Here is a 6,000-nt window from a genome sequence, read left to right as displayed (position 1 = left end):
ATTTTTTCCCACCCGTAAATACTGGCGTAAATACGGGTCCGGTGTCACACGTATTCGACCCGTTTTGCACCAGTATTTACGGACCCGTGCCCGTAAATACGGTTCCGGAATCACCAGTATTCCACCCGTATTTACGGGCACGTTTTCGATGCAAAATTGCACTGCACTAATCGGCAGCCCCTTCTCTCTATCAGTGCAGGATAAAGAGAAGGAGCAGCCCTTTCCGAGGTAAAAGTAAAAGAAATTCATACTTACCCGGCCATTGCCTTGGTGACGCGTCCCTCTCTTGACATCCAGCCTGACATCCCTGGATGACGCGGCAGTCCATGTGACCGCTGCAGCATGTGATTCGCCTGTGATTGGCTGCAGCGGTCACATGGGTTGAAACGTCATCCAGGGATGTCGGGCCGGATGTCGAGAAGGACGCGTCACCAAGACCGGACTGGAGGAAGCAGGAAGTTCTCGGTAAGTACGAACGTCTTTTTTTTACAGGTTGCTCTATATTCTGATCGGAATTCACTGTCCAGGGTGCTGAAAGAGTTACTGCCGATCAGTTAACTCTTTCAGCACCCTGGACAGTGACTATTTACTGACGTCGCCTAGCAACGCTGCCGTAATGACGGGTGCACACATGTAGCCATCCGTCATTACGGGAGCTCCATAGACTTCTTATTACGGCCTGAAATAGGACATGTTCTATCTTTTTCAACGGCACGGGCACCTTCCCGTAATAACGGGAGTTTTTACGGTCGTGTGCATGAGGCCTTAGGGTGGAAAAATTAAAATAAAGAACAAAAATAATGTGGTTGCATAAATATGCACACCCTTCAACTAGTACTTTGTTAAATTACCCTTTGACTTTATGACAGAATTCAGTCTTTTTGGGTAGAAGTCTATCAGCATGGCATAACTTGACTTGGCAATTGTTGCCCACTTTTCCTTGCAAAAGCGGTCCAAGATTGTGAGGGCATCTCCTCTGTACAGCCTTCTTCAGGTCATAAACACAGATTTTCAACAGGATTCAGGTCTGGGTTTCGGTCGGTTGGGCCATTCCAAAACATTAATTGTCTTCTGGTCAAGCCATTAGTTTGTTGATTTGGATGTATGCTTTGGGTTGTTGTCGTGCTGAAAGGTGAAATTACTCTTAATCTTCAGCTTTTTAGCAGGGGCCTGCAGATTTTGTGCCAATATTGACTGATATTTGGAACTGTTCATAACTCCCTTCACCTTGACTTAAAGAGGCTCTGTCACCAGATTATAACTTGACTATCTCCTACATAATCTGATTGGCGCTGTAATGTAGATAACAGCAGTGGTTTTATTTTGAAAAACGATCATTTTTGAGCAAGTTATGAGCTAGTTTAGATTTATGCTAATGAGTTTCTCAATGGACAACTGGGTGTTTTTTTACCAACTGGGTGTTGTACAGAGGAGTGTATGAGGCTGACCAATCAGTGACTAATCAGTGGCCTACACTTCTCATAGTTCCAACCCAGCATGATCCACAGCACAGTGTTATTGTGCAGTGAATGAAGCTGGGCTGGAACAATGAGAAGTGCAGGACGCTGATTGATCACTGATTGGTCAGCCTCATACACTCCTCTGTACAACACCCAGTTGGTAAAAAGTAAAAAAAAAACGCCCAGTTGTCCATTGAGAAACTTATTAGCATAAATCTAAACTAGCTCATAACTTGCTAAAAAATGATAGTTTTTCAAAATAAAAACCACTGCTGTTATCTACATTACAGCGCCGATCAGATTATGTAGGAGATAGGGCACTTATAATCTGGTGACAGAGCCTCTTTAAGCCCCAGTTCCAGCTGCAAAAAAACAGCCCCAAAGCATAATGCTACCTCCACCATGCTTCACTGTGGTGTTCTTTTGGCGATGTGCAATGTTGGCTTTGCAACAAGCATAACTTTTGGAATTATGGCCAAAAAGTTCAACCTTGGTCTCATTAGACCATTACAAGTTTTCCCACATGCTTTTGGCATACTTGATATAGATCTTTGCCAGACATAGCCGGGCTTGGATGTTTTTCTTGGATTGTTGTCACATGCACTACACAACCAGTACCTGCCAGAAAGTCCTGCAGCTCCTTTAATGTTGCTATAGACCTCTTGGTAGCCTCCCGGACCAATTTTCGTCTTGTCCTTTCATCAAGTTTTGAGGGATATCCAGTTCTTGGTAATGTCACTGTTGTGCCAAATGTAATTCACTTCTTGATGACTGTCTTCACTGTGTTCCATGGTATATCTAATGCCTTGGAAATTATTTGGAACCCTTCTCCTGACTGATGCCTTTCAACAATCAGATCCCTTTGATGTGTTGTAAGCTCTTTATGGCTATTGCTGTCGCATGCAGCAAAGTAAATGTCAGGAAAATCCTAATAGAACAGCTGAACTGTATATGGGGTTACTCAGAATCACTTTAAATTATGGCAGCTGTGTACTGACTACTATTTAACATGAGTTTAAATGTGATTGGCTAATTCTGAACACAACCACATCCCCAATTCTAAGAGGGTGCTCACACTTATGCAACCACATTATTTTTGTTTTTTATTTTTCCCCTCTAAATATTTTCAGTTTGTTTCTCAATAGAACTGCAAAGATTATGGGTCACATTAAAGGTGGAAACAGTTCTGAAATGATTAATCTTGTACTGACTTTGTAACATGATAAAAACTGGCATTTTAACAGGGATGTGTGGACTTTTTATATCCACTGCTTATATATATATATATATATATATATATATATATATATATATATATATATATATATGTATATGTGTATATATACAGTGAAGGAAATATGTATTTGATCCCTTGCTGATTTTGTAAGTTTGCCCACTGTCAAATACATGAGCAGTCTAGAGTTTTTAGGCTAGGTTAATTTTACCAGTTAGAGATAGATTGTATAAAAAAAAAAACAGAAAATCACATTGTCAAAATTATATATATTTATTTGCATTGTGCACAGAGAAATAAGTATTTGATCCCTTTGGCAAACAAGACTTAATACTTGGTGGCAAAACCCTTGTTGGCAAGCACAGCGGTCAGACGTTATTTGTAGTTGATGATGAGGTTTGCACACATGTTAGATGGAATTTTGGCCCACTCCTCTTTGCAGATCATCTGTAAATCATTAAGATTTCGAGGCTGTCGCTTGGCAACTCGGATCTTCAGCTCCCTCCATAAGTTTTCGATGGGATTAAGGTCTGGAGACTGGCTAGGCCACTCCAGGACCTTAATGTTCTTCTTTTTGAGCCACTCCTTTGTTGCCTTGGCTGTATGTTTCGGGTCATTGTCATGCTGGAAGACCCAGCCACGAGCCATTTTTAATGTCCTGGTGGAGGGAAGGAGGTTGTCACTCAGGATTTGACGGTACATGGCTCCATCCATTCTCCCATTGATGCGGTGAAGTAGTCCTGTGCCCTTAGCAGAGAAACACCCCCAAAACATAATGTTTCCACCTCCATGCTTGACAGTGGGGACGGTGTTCTTTGAGTCATAGGCAGCATTTCTCTTCCTCCAAACACGGCAAGTTGAGTTAATGCCAAAGAGCTCAATTTTAGTCTCATCTGACCACAGCACCTTCTCCCAATCTCTCAGAATCATCCAGATGTTCATTTGCAAACTTCAGACGGGCCTGTACATGTGCCTTCTTGAGCAGGGAGACCTTGCGGGCACTGCAGGATTTTAATCCATTACGGCGTAATGTGTTACCAATGGTTTTCTTGGTGACTGTGGTCCCAGCTGCCTTGAGATCATTAACAAGTTCCCCCCGTGTAGTTTTCGGCTGAGCTCTCACCTTCCTCAGGATCAAGGATACCCCACGAGGTGAGATTTTGCATGGAGCCCCAGATCGATGTCGATTGACAGTCATTTTGTACGTCTTCCATTTTCTTACTATTGCACCAACAGTTGTTTCCTTCTCACCCAGCGTCTTACTTATGGTTTTGTAGCCCATTCCAGCCTTGTGCAGGTCTATGATCTTGTCCCTGACATCCTTAGAAAGCTCTTTGGTCTTGCCCATGTTGTAGAGGTTAGAGTCAGACTGATTAATTGAGTCTGTGGACAGGAGTCTTTTATACAGGTGACCATTTAAGACAGCTGTCTTTATTGCAGGCACCAAGTTGATTTGGAGCGTGTAACTGGTCTGGAGGAGGCTGAACTCTTAATGGTTGGTAGGGGATCAAATACTTATTTCTCTGTGCACAATGCAAATAAATATATATAATCTTGACTATGTGATTTTCTTCTTTTTTTTTTTATATAATCTATCTCTCACTGGTAAAATTAACCTAGCCTAAAAATTCTAGACTGTTCATGTCTTTGACAGTGGGCAAACTTACAAAATCAGCAAGGGATCAAATACTTATTTCCTTCACTGTATATATATATATATATATATATATATATATATATATATGTGTGTGTATATATATATATATATATATATATATATGTATATATATGTGTGTATATATATATATATATATATATATATATATATATGTATATATATGTGTGTGTGTGTATATATATACATATATATATATATATATATATATATATATATATATATATATATATATATATGTGTGTGTGTGTGGGGTTAGTGACTGCCTCCACTTGTTGTTCTTGCACTCCTCCCATTCTGCTCTGGGTGATTTTAATCAGTTCAATGCTGGATCCTACCATCCCCAGGTATATATGTAGGCTTAGTCCCAGTTCTGGGTGTATGTGCAGCGTAGGTTCCCACCTTACATAGGTCGCCTTGTCGTGGCAGGTGGGCTAACACTTTTTGATCAAAATGTGCACTAAGAACCTCCCTATTTGTAAGTAGATTTAGCTTTAGTGCATATTTATTTATATTTAGTGGTTTAGGTGACATTAGTGTCGCAGGGTGCTGTCGCCATTTTTTGTCTGCTGTATATCTGCAGTCATAGGTGTTCTTGCACCTGCATACATTTTGTATCATTTAGTTGGATTGTGCTGTTCAATTTTTGTTGTGTTTATGGGATCCATATATGTGGGGTTAGTGACTGCCTACACTTGTTGTTCTTGCACTCCTCCCATTCTGCCCTGGGTGATTTTAATCAGTTCAATGCTGGATCCTACCATCCCCAGGTATATATGTAGGCTTAGTCCCAGTTCTGGGTGTATGTGCAGCGTAGGTTCCCACCTTACATAGGTCGCCTTGTCGTGGCAGATGGGCTAACACTTTTTGATCAAAATGTGCACTAAGAACCTCCCTATTTGTAAGTAGATTTAGCTTTAGTGCATATTTATTTATATTTAGTGGTTTAGGTGACATTAGTGTCGCAGGGTGCTGTCGCCATTTTTTGTCTGCTGTATATCTGCAGTCATAGGTGTTCTTGCACCTGCATACATTTTGTATCATTTAGTTGGATTGTGCTGTTCAATTTTTGTTGTTCAATTTTTGTATCATTTAGTTGGATTGTGCTGTTCAATTTTTGTTGTTCAATTTTTGTTGTGTTTATGGGATCCATATATGTGGCGTTAGTGACTGCCTCCACTTGTTGTTCTTGCACTCCTCCCATTCTGCCCTGGGTGATTTTAATCAGTTCAATGCTGGATCCTACCATCCCCAGGTATATATGTAGGCTTAGTCCCAGTTCTGGGTGTATGTGCAGCGTAGGTTCCCACCTTACAGAGGTCGCCTTGTCGTGGCAGGTGGGCTAACACTTTTTGATCAAAATGTGCACTAAGAACCTCCCTATTTGTAAGTAGATTTAGCTTTAGTGCATATTTATTTATATTTAGTGGTTTAGGTGGCACTAGTGTCGCAGGGTGCTGTCGCCATTTTTTGTCTGCTGTGTGTGTATATATATATATATATATATATGTGTGTATATATATATGTGTGTGTGGGTGTGTATATATATATATATATATATATATATATATATATATATATTGGGGTGGGGCAAAACATATGTTTTGGGGCTTGAGCTTCTAAACATTCAA

The sequence above is a fragment of the Rhinoderma darwinii genome, chromosome 6, assembly GCF_050947455.1.
Source record: "Rhinoderma darwinii isolate aRhiDar2 chromosome 6, aRhiDar2.hap1, whole genome shotgun sequence".
In the NCBI taxonomy this organism is placed as follows: domain Eukaryota; kingdom Metazoa; phylum Chordata; class Amphibia; order Anura; family Rhinodermatidae; genus Rhinoderma; species Rhinoderma darwinii.
Note: the sequence above shows the minus strand (reverse complement) of the source record.